The following is an 11517-nucleotide window of genomic DNA, read 5'->3' on the forward strand; positions in this document are numbered from 1 at the left end:
TGGGAGGTTCGCAAATAGAGAAATTCATAGCATTCTCAGCGGTTCCCTTGCTCGGCTGCCTCCCCAGTCTGGGCCTTGGCAGCACTTGCCTCTGTATAAATCACATTCCATCAGCGTAACTGCAGGGCTTTGGGGATCGTTTTGGAATACCAGGATGTTAATGCATTGTTTTGTTCCAAGCAGTGAGCCACCTCCTGGGATTTGGGAATCTCTCTTTTAAATCCAGATAGCACTAATGAGCTAGTAAGGGCTCCTGACCTCCTTGACTCCTTCCCTCACTCCCGTGGCTGCTCTGGGCATTGGAGTCAGCCCCATGTGCACTGCACTGCAGCCAGCCATGGGCCCGACATAGCCGTGGGCTTTCAGTGCAACTGGTTCCACCTGGAGGCATTCAAACTGCAATTTCTTCTTCCTTTTTTTTCTCCCTAAATTATTGAGTACACCTAAAAGTGCTTTTCACTTACAGGCTCTGGGTAAATGTTTGTGGTTATTTTGACGGCAATTGCACTGGTGTCCTTTATAACAGGGTTTGGCCAGGAGCTTTCCTTTAATTCTATACCCAGGCAAAAATTATGCTGGGGTGTCGAGGAGGTGGTCTGAAAAGGGGAGAGTGATAAGGGGAAGACACAGGCTGACAGGCAGTTAAATATCACTTATCCTTTTAGCTAAGCCTGGCTCTCAGTGCCCGTGACTCAGAAATGCCTCGTGTAACACTTATTATGTGTCAGGGGCTGTTCTAAGTGGGTGTACAAATATTTACCAATCTACTCTTCTGCACTATTTTTATGTTCACTTTACCATAAGAAACCTAGGACACAACAGAGAGGCTAGGGAACTTGTCCAAAGTCACAGAGCTAGTAAGGGGGGCTGCCAGGGTTTGAAGCAGCAGCCTCTGGCTCCACACACTTAATCACTGTGCCATTTCTCTCCTCCACAGCTATTCCTGCCTCTCAAGCTTGGCTCAGATTGTTCATCTTACCTAGAATGCTCTGTTCCTTTCCTCTTCACACTTCTGAGTTCTAGCTCATCTTTCAAGGCCAGCTTACAACCTAGTTCCCACAAGAAGCCTTCCTGAACATTCTGCACCATGCTACAGTTGACTAACTCTGAAATCTGGTAGCACAGCGTTTCAGGGCATGGCACTTGGCACTAAACTGTACAGCCTTAGATCGAACCGAGCCCTATCTCTATGACCTTACATAAATTAATTAACTTCTGTGAGCTAAGTTTTCTTATCTGGAAATGGAAATATGTGTTGCCCAACAATACAACCCAACAGGGCTGTTGAGGGGATTAATTGGATTGTCATACCTACGATACTTCGAAGAGTGCTCACTTACTCAGACTGCTATATATGCATTTTTGAAATTATTATTGCTATCATTATTGTCATTATTGCACATTGCTTTTCCTATTGCTCTTGTGTCACACTTACACTTTCCTTGTCTAATCCTTCTCTCTTGTAAGATTGCAGGATTATTTGCACCTGTTGAAGACCAAGATTGGTTGTGTGTGTGTGTGTATCTATCTATCTGTCTACCCATCTATCTGTCTATTTAATTCCCTGGTACTTAGATTAGTATCCTGTAAGAAGTAAGCATTCATTTAATGGCAATAATTAATTAATGAGTTGAAGGTAGCTAATATTATATCCCTAGGCGCAAGAATTCACAAATCCCTTTCTCTCCCACTGAATTGCATATAAATATAAGTCACAGGTCTTCATTGGTCTTGGAATGGTACACCTCGGGGGAAATTGAATCTGTCATAGTTCAAAGAAAACCCACTCCTAAATAAGTTAACAGATGCATTCATTAACTGAGGTGGTCCAGTTAAAATAGGGCACACACTTGGTGGGATTTGAATATCAATAGTCTGTAGAGAAGCATCAGCTTCCAAGAATGTTTGGCTCCTGATGTGATCTTCTTAACCTTTGCTTTCCAGTCTAGTCTTCAGAGAGGCTGCCGCTCATGAATGATGGAGATACTGCAGACATACCGTGCTAGGTCATTGGGAAACCATCTGAAGACTGATGTCTTATTATCTCTTGAAGCACATGGCAAAGAACCACCTACAGAACCTTCTCTATTATTTGACTATTTAGACCCTTAGGTTCATTGACTTCAGAATAGTTTTACGGAATCACTCTGAAGTCAATAAGTCTCCATGACTTGGAAGGAGGCAGGAAGCTACTGAAGGGCTCTGGCTCTGCAGTTGACTGGCTCCATGCAAGACAGAGGCATGCTGCTCCTGCTGAAAATAGGGACAAGAGTTTAACTCCACGAGGGCGGGCGGCTGGCTCAGCACAAATCGCTGTGCTCAACTTCAAAGGGCAGGGCCTCCTGCAGTCTTCCTGGGAGCAATAACATTCTTCCGTGGTTGTTTTGGGACACTGGCCTTTGGGAAGGTGGCAGCTGAAGAGTTATGGAGAGTAGGACCTACTTTTCTCAGAAATGTGCTCTGGTTTCCCCGGGCATTCCTCCTGGAGCACTGGCATCCTATGCCATCTCTGAGGGCTTCAGCAGAGCTCCAAATAGTCAAGATGAGGAAAATGAAGCACCAGGAAGCAGTGTGAACCACAATGCTCCTTTGCCCTAACCCTCTACTCCCCCCTTTTCAAAGTATTTCCTACCTGCTTTCATATAGAGCCCTGGAGAGCACTGAGATCTTTTCCCTTCCTGTTTAGGGACAAGTTTGGGATGAGCAGGTATGTTGTCTCACACTTTCCTGGCTGTCCTGAATGAACCATACATTGAATGGCATCCCACAGCTTGCTCAGCTTTTCTTTGGCCTTCTGGCCTGGCAGGTGTGGAGGGACAGAGATAACTGGGTGGTTCGAGGAAAGGGAAGTAGTCAGTGTTACCCTCCACCCCCATCCCCAAGTGGTTTTGGTAGCAAGGCAACAGTTATCCTGCGGAGTTATGTATGTAACTTGTGAGTGGTTTCTCCAGTTCTTCTAAATAGCACCCCCCAGAACTCTTTTAAGTCATGCTTAGTGTTATAAACAATTGTTAAGGACATTCATTTCACCTCAGTACCTTTTCCATAACATTATACGTTTCTTCATCCTTTTTATTTCATTCAGTATTTCATGCACGCTGTAAATCATAGCCACTAATCACCTCTCTGTTTGTCCCTGTGTCAACAACCAGGACTCTGGTCCAGTTCTCATCAACTCATGCTTAGATGATGGTGGTTCAACCGGACATTCTCCTCTCTGATCTGGGCATACCAGTTTATTCTGTGCTCCCTGAAGGATTAATCTTAAGCTGCTGCCTGGCTCAAGAAAATTCAGTGGCTCCCCATTGTCTACTAAAAGTTGAGCTTAGCCTAGCTTTTAAGGTCCTTTAGAATCAGGCTATAATCGCTTTTTTTCCCAGGAGTCCCTAATATATACTTCATAATTCTCATCCCCAAATTTTCTCCATACTGCAGATGTTTGCATTGCCACACAACACGTTGTCTCCCTGAAATGCCTGACACTCTTCTGTGTCTCATCTGCCAAGTCATCTAATTTATTTGGCAAAGAAAGAGTGCTTTCAATACCTCCAACTTTGGCTCTCTTAAAGACCTGGCTTGTCTTAACTACTTCACATCCATTACCCACTGCCTTGTTTTCAGAAATCTAAGTGTCTTCTGCCTATGTTACTGGACCATTAGCTCAATGCCGTATGAAGTAGAACATCAGCTCTGACACCCCTACCCAGATCTTTTCCCCCAACAGTACTTACCCACATAGGGCAAGGATTATAAGAGCTCCACAAATACTCTAAAAATAAATTATTTAAATTCCACCTTTGGGAACTCGGTGGTTGGTGTACAGTCTTATGCAAAGGAAAAATAACATGTATTTTATAGTCAGTATTATTGGAGGGGACACACCTGGAGATGCCACTTCCTGATAGAATCTTTCTTTATTTGAAGGGACCCTGAGTGGAAGGAAGGCCCACCCCTGAGTTTCAGGAGGATAAATTGCCTTGCTCTCCCTCACCTTCTTTGCTGTACTCTTTCCTCCACTTGGAATTCCCTTCCCTCCCCCCAACCCTTGATATATTCTTTCCCAGCCTTTGATATTAAACATAAAATATTATCATGCTAGTAAAGTCTTGGCCAGGCCTCAGCTCTCCATTGTCATTTTATGTTATTTAAAATAAAAAGACATAAAAGTTAACACAATTGCCCAGTACATATACGACCTGATTGTTTGGGGAATATAAATCTTACCCCATCTGCGGACCTGTGGTCTGTCTTGAACTGGCCCTCCATGCTGCTTTCTCATTATCATGGAGACATGGGACGCTTTGATCACCTGTCCCTAGTTTTTCCTCCATGGGATGCACTGGCATTCTGGCTTTCTCTGCTCCCATCTGTGAGAATTGCATTGGTATACTTTTTCTGCCTAGATACCAGACACCTTCCTCAAGGGCAAGAACATTGTGATTTATACCTCTCTATTCTCTCATTGCTGATTCTGGCATCTAGCACAGCAGTGGGACTCAGTATCTATTCATTCACTGAATAAAGGGATTGAATAAATACCAGCCAGACACTTTCCTAATCATCTTTCCTTATCTTAATTTGTGTGCCCATTCTTAGGTGCATGACTATGTATATATTCCTGATTAAGGAGAACTAAGTAGGTCAAGTGACAGAAAGCAATGAATAAATCCATAATTTATAGTTTGGTTTAGGCTTCTTACTCTTTACATAGTAAGGCTCGGCATTAGTAAAACTTTCAAGGCATTAGTAGGGAAACCTAGAGACTTTGTTACATCCTAGAAATTCTTATCATTCCATGCCTCGTGCTACTTTCTTCCTTGAAGTAGGGCCCATCAACTTAGTCTACCTTTGTTTCCTTTCTTTTTTTTTTTTTTACTGTTATCCCCAGTATATCCCTTAGGATTCTTCAATGTGGGAGGCACCATCTCTTCCAGATTGTTTTACTCTTTCTATCACTACAGGGAAGTATAAGGAGGAAATAAGTAACAAATATGGGAAAATTACAAAAGCTTAAAAATTCCAGTCACGTCCTTGACCTCATTCTTTGGCCTAACATGGACACTGCTTGTAGCAGGCAGTGTTAACCAATGGTTATTTTGAATCGCTAACTCAGCCACTTGCTAATTAGGAGGGACTTGGGCAGTCTATGTAACCTTGGCACTCTCGGTTTTTCCATCTGTGAAAAGGGGACGCTGAAGCTGCCTCTCAGGGTGCTTATGAGCATCTTGTGGGTTGATGTAAGGGTGCCCCTAGCCCAGAGTGCATAACATGGTTACAGCTTGGACCACTGTGTTAAATGTCACTGAAGCAGATGCTGCTGGAGTTATTGCCAGCTGTGGTACGTACTGGACACAGGTGTTACTTTTTCTTCCCAGGGCTGGTACTCCCTGAAATCCTGCTGCCTTCTCAGCTCCATTTCTGGAGTGAGGACCGCCTGGAGCTTCCTTGACCTTTTAGGCAAGACCTAATGAACAGGTGCAGAGAAGTCAAGCCAAGGAGAGCAGAGGCAGAAGGCAAAACCAAAACCCAGCTCAAGGATAAATGCAAAGTGGTTTTCTGTTTTTTGGGTTTTTTTTAAGTCTATTTATTTTTGAGAGAGAGAGTGAGCATGAGCCAGGAGGGTCAGAGGGAGAGAGGGAGACACAGAATCGGAAGCAGGCTCCTGGCTCCTAGCTGTCAGCACAGAGCCTGATGCAGGGCTCGAACCCATGAACCATGAGATCATGACCTGAGCTGAAGTTGGACGCTAAACCGACTGAGCCATCCAGGCGCCCTGCAAGTTGGTTTTCTTGAGAAGACCTCTGGAAGGGGCTCAGATATTCATAGTTTAAGACAAACAAACACAGGCGAACAGCAGATACAATTTCTTGATTTGACTGAAAGCTCTTTGGGTGGGATCAAAATCTCTCAGAATACATGTTGCTTATCTCTGTGGGTGCTTGGGCTCTCTTCTAGGCGGCTCTGACTCCTGACTCCTATTGCCCTCCTTAATAGCAGAACAGAAGCCCCAGCCTTCCCAGATATCAAAGATAAAATGATAAACTCTTTTCAATGAATAAATGAGCGAGTGAATGAATGAATGTATACATGAATATGAGAGAGACAAGGCCCCTATGACAAAGCAGAAGCTGTCTAAGACAGTAATCCCAAATCCGGACCTCCAGCCTTCCCCTGGAAGGACAATATATATGTAAATAGAGCCATCACGTTTAGAATGTCAGGCCTCAGAGGGTTCCTCTGGAGCTTACAAAGGCCACTTCACACTTCTCCATGAAATTACAAAACTTGACAGCTTTCTTAACACAGTGATGGTGAGGAATAAAAACTTCAAAAATTATGCTATTTGAAAAGTAAACTATTTACTGTTCAGAGGAAAAGAATCTGAACTTAACTACTTGGCTGCTATCAGAATGTAACCCTATGACACAACAGTGATTTAAAATGTAAAATAGAGCTTTAGGCATGCAGAGAAGGAAGGCGCTATCCCCACCAAAGCCCAGCTCTGTGGCACCTTCACCTGCAGGGACACGACCGAGGCCCAGGCACTCACCCATCACTGCCTGGACCGGATCATAGACTACCTGAATTTGCAGGTTTTTCTCCACCTGCACCTCCTCACTGCCAAGGATGTAAAAGAAACATGACAAATGAAGGCCTGGATATACATTTTCATGAAGGAAGTATGCACTAAGTGAAGTCTAGGTTCATAGCCAAGGCAGGCATTCTTAAAAAACTTAATAAGTGACCTCTAGGAATAAAGGAATAGAAGGTTGTATGTGAAATGCATTGTGCCCCTGTGTGTCATCCCTGTGATAATGAGTTAGCTTGATCCAGGTCTAGAGATGTGCATATGGGCCCATACAAATGGGCTTACACTCTAGAGCTGTGGGCCTTGAGAATGCGTCCTTCAATAAGCCTCACATCTTCCTGTTGAATTTTGTAAGATGGAAAAGACCGGGCAAGGCTCCGTGGTGTGCAGTGGTCAACACAATCTTTATTGGCCTATATGCCCCTCCTTAGTTGTGGGCACCTGCTGCCCCGGGGCCTGGCAGTGTGCACTGGGGTCAGTGCCAGTGCCTGTGGAGCCGGTGCTGTTCACAGTTTCAATGTGAGTCAGCGGACGTGGCCTGGGGTGGGGGCAGGGACAGATGACCTCTAAGTTCCCTTCCCATCTCAAGACTCTGTGATGAACTCAGAAGACATGACCCCGATATTCTGCAAAATTAAACTGTCACCTAGAATTCTAAAGACTTTTTGTGGGTCTCTCCCACTTTTTGCAGAAGACAAATCCGAAACGTGTAGCCTATAGACAGAAATGTGATCCAACAGTTTTGTTCTTGTTTTTTTTTTTTAATTGCACCATAGTATTAATATAATTATGTGAAAGCACATGACCAAATATGAAATGTTTCATACACTAAAAATCACAAACACTTGATAACTGCAGCCAAAACACTCAGGAGCTCTAGGCAGGAGTAAGCCAAGCTTAATTTTTAGAGAAATATCAAAGCCAAAGAAGCAAACCAAGGAAGTCGCCTATGGATGTAAAATTTTGGGCACAGTTCAGTTCAATTCAATTCCGCTCAACAAATATATGTATCTACTAAGTAGGCCCAGGGCACTGTGCCTGTTTCTGTTCCATATGAAGAGGGATTGGCATTACACATATGGTTTCATAGAGATGGTGAGAGGTGGATGAGAACAAGAGCACAAGTAGTTTTCCATTTAATAATCATAATTATAAAAACAATTAAGAAAAGCTACCATTTACCAGAGGGCCAATCATATGCCAGTGTTTATGCCACACCAGGCCCTCTATACATACATGAATGCTTGCATACACGATTCCTAATCCTTAAAACAACTCAGCAGAGGCAGTTATTCTTATTTCCCATTTTCTCCATGAGAAAATCAAGTCATAGAGAGGTTAAGTCACTTAGCCAAGGTCACCCAGCTCTCAGGTACTGAGCCAGAGTTTGAAATCATAATTGTCTGACTTCAGAGCCAGCATGCTGTGCATCTCACCTACATTAACCTACATTTCACCACCTTCCACTAGGGCCGTTACTAGCGGGCAGAAGGGATAAGGGCTGAACCTGGCCTGTGACTTTTGGTGAGAGTGGCTCACCTGTGCTCCGCCTGTCCTCCCAGGCCCTCCTACACGCCGCCTAAGCCAGGAACCTCTCCTTGTTATTCCAAAGGGGCCAGACAGTGGGCCAGGCAGGAAGCAGAGAGACAGCTTCGGAACCTGGCTTTGAGCTTCATTAAATCCTCTCAGTCGTTGGTTAGGGCCAAGTATCTTCCAGCCACCATCATATATAGTCTTCCTTTTTCCTGTTTAAGTCAATTTGACTACAAATGCAACCTTGCTGACATGGAGTCTATCAGTAGCTGAGCAGGGGCTCATCTACCTTGGGGGCAGAGCTTCCTGGGAGTGAGGCTTTGAAAGACAGCTGGCTTGTTCCCTGAAGTAGGTCACATGCTCTCAGCCCTCTCCTCCTCCTCCTCCTCCTCCTCCTCCTCCTCCTCCTCCTCCTCCTCTTGGAGCCACCCAAGGGGAAGCTCATGGGAAAGCAGCAGGTTACTCCCTATCAGCAGAGATACATCTTTGCCCCCTGTGATGGGCTCTGCTGGTCCGGTAGCCACAGGCAAGCTGTGTTTTATTCACGAACATCCCTTCTTGTTTCAGCAGATAATGGACTCTAGTTAGGAGACAACACCATAAACACAGCATAAACATTGGGATGCAAAGCTGGAATGAGTCTGCATATAAATAAGAGTGCTGGGAGCCAGGGAGGTAATAAGTCAGGAATGCAATGGAGAAAGGTTATTAAGAGAGGAGCTTGTAAAAATCTGCAACAAGGCTGAAAGCTGGGAGCATTTCTTGATTACAGAGGACTAAAGGCAGCGGCCTGTCTCATCTGTGCTCTGCCTAGCTGGGTGGCTGGACTCCGCACTTAAAATCCTGCTGTTACTCACTTTGTTCAGTCATGAGGTTGGGATTTTATACACTTAAAACAAAGGAGAGTTGTCGGGCTGTTGTGAAGGTTGTAGGTGAGTGAAAGCATTATGAAAAGCTGATGTTGCTGCACAAATGGAGGCTTATGTGATTCTTAATTTTGGAAAGGGGCTGAGATGACTCTTTTACACATCTGAGCCCTCTTCTTGGTTGAATATCAAGCAAAGTTATCTTTTGTAATAGAAATCTCTCAGGGACCTATCAGGCATGAATGAAACCAAGGGTATTTTCTGTTGTGTTATAGTCAAAACAGAAAGGTCCTTTTTATTGGCTTTATGGTCGTCAGGATATGTATGGTAGTCTTTGCGGCAGTAAGAAGTAAATCCCAAATCCCACTGGCTTCACCACAGTACCAGAAAGGAGAATGTTTGTAGCTCTCTGACATGACACCCAGTATGTCTAGGGCGTTTCTCCTGTGTCTCTCTTGCAAACAGTGAGTTCTGAGCCCTAGGTTGCTCCTATCCAGTAGCTACATGGTGACTTCTTTCACTGCCTCGGAAAGGAAAGGAAAGGCTGGATCCCATGTTGAGAGGTTTTAGATAGTCAAGCCAGGAAGTGGTTTATCACATCCACTCCTATTCTGTTATTCATAACCCAGTTATGTGGCCCCAACCCAACTGCAAGGGAGGCTGTGATGTGTAGAGGAACCCTGGATGTCTTGGTGAGCTCTGTGTCTGCCTCACCTTTCTTAAAGTTAGCATCTGGCTAATGAATAAAGGGATAGCTTGTAGTCAAGGGAGAGATTACACTACTCTGATGTTGCTCCAGTGACATGTAAGTCTCTGGCCAAGATTATGAACTTGCATATTTTTGGGGCTGAGCAAGATTCCCAAAAGGATTTATCAACCAGCTGTAGACTTCTAATATGGTATTGTGATTTTAATTCTGGACACTGGTACATCTGAACCCTGGTTTATTCAGGATAAGACTTAAGTAATTTAGCTATATTTCCAGGCTAATTGTTGCCATGCCGTCTTAGCAGTTATGATATAATTGGGATAGTATTGCCTTTTAGCCTTCTAATGCTGAGGCTAATAGCTTTGGTCAGGCATTTTACTATTGATTAGAACACTTTATTAACAGCTTTGAATTGTGCAAAAAGAAAAATTTGTTAAATTCAGTCATACACATCTTATGGCCTAACATCTGGCATTTTCATAGTCTGAAGTCATCATAGATTGCTGACATTCATTACCACCTTCAAACTTTCTAAATTTTAAAATGATTCAATGGTATCTTTTAGAGTTGCAGAAGATATCTCAGCATTGAGGTTATTGAGATTTAAATTAATTAAGCAAGGAGGCCATTAGACTGATGTGGCTGTAATGCCATGGCAGCCTATGTAAACACATCAAATTCTAAACCTGTAAATACATCAAGGTTATAAAACTGGAACCTATGGACAATGAATCACACACAGCCAAGTAGGCTTTAATCAGTAGTCAATCAATAATTTCCTTTGCTTCTGCCTTTTCTTTATTCTTTATAAAAGTCTCACCCAGAGTTCTTGTCTGGGGGCGGGGGCGCTTTCCACCACTTTCGATTTGATGCTACCCAATTCGAATCGGTTTTTGCTCAGATAAACCCTTAAAAATTTTAATATGCCTCAGTTTATCTTTTAACAGATTCCAATGTCATATTTTCATTGGAACAGAATGGGCATCTATAGAAAGCAATTGCTACCTTAAAATAGCACTCTGAATTTCAGTTAATTTTTAAATACCTTTTCCAGATGGACAGCCAACTGTTTTCATCAGTTTGGAACTTCCTAGCAGTGAAATGCTGGTGTATAAAGGTTACCCTTTCATTTTGTCTTCAACAATGCAGTCTGTTCTTAGACCCAGTCCATCTTCTCCCAGTTTGTGAGCTTGATGATTTGAATTCACCAATCCTAAACTCCATCTGTTTGTTGCCTGAAAACAGTTGAACAGATTTCAATAAATTTAGAAACTGTAAATAAATTGTTGAATAAGCCTGAATGATGGGTAGGATTTCAGCTCTGAGGATGGACAGCCATTGTATAAGACCTACAGATGTGGATTTGCTCCTGTCTCATCATCCACAGTTCAGATAAGAGCATCCTACTTTCTCATACTCCAAGTGGTGACATCATTTCCTTCCAAAGTTTGCAGAAGAAAGTAAATCTAGACTGAATTTAAACTGAATTTAAACCTCAGGCTTCCCTAGGTTTTTGAAATTAATCATCTATACATTCCTTTTGCATTTCCATCAGTTTTCCTACAGAAGAAACAAATAACAAACAAAGGGAAAAGCTATAACACAGTACATAAAACATTTGTATATTATTTCATTCTTAAAGAATTTGAATATATTCTAACAGCAGAAGTTATGGTTCTTTTAGAGGCATTGTGGAAACACCAGGAATTCTAGGGAACACATGTTGATATAAAACATAAGTCACACAATAAGAGCTACCTTTCTTTTTTCTCCTAACTACTATTTACTGCAGGTATATTATATTTCAAGCATTGCTAAGC

General features: G+C 43.0%; 1 long non-coding RNA gene across 1 annotated transcript; it reads right to left on the reverse strand.

Moving 5' to 3' along the window:
- Window positions 1-1794: 1794 nt before the first annotated feature.
- LOC123581478 lies at window positions 1795-10927 on the reverse strand. Its single transcript, XR_006703753.1, has 2 exons — window positions 10743-10927; window positions 1795-2253 (listed from the first exon to the last, which is right to left on the reverse strand). It is a non-coding gene; the product is annotated as an uncharacterized LOC123581478 (long non-coding RNA).
- Window positions 10928-11517: the final 590 nt, after the last annotated feature.

The sequence above is a fragment of the Leopardus geoffroyi genome, chromosome A3, assembly GCF_018350155.1.
Source record: "Leopardus geoffroyi isolate Oge1 chromosome A3, O.geoffroyi_Oge1_pat1.0, whole genome shotgun sequence".
Classification (NCBI taxonomy): domain Eukaryota; kingdom Metazoa; phylum Chordata; class Mammalia; order Carnivora; family Felidae; genus Leopardus; species Leopardus geoffroyi.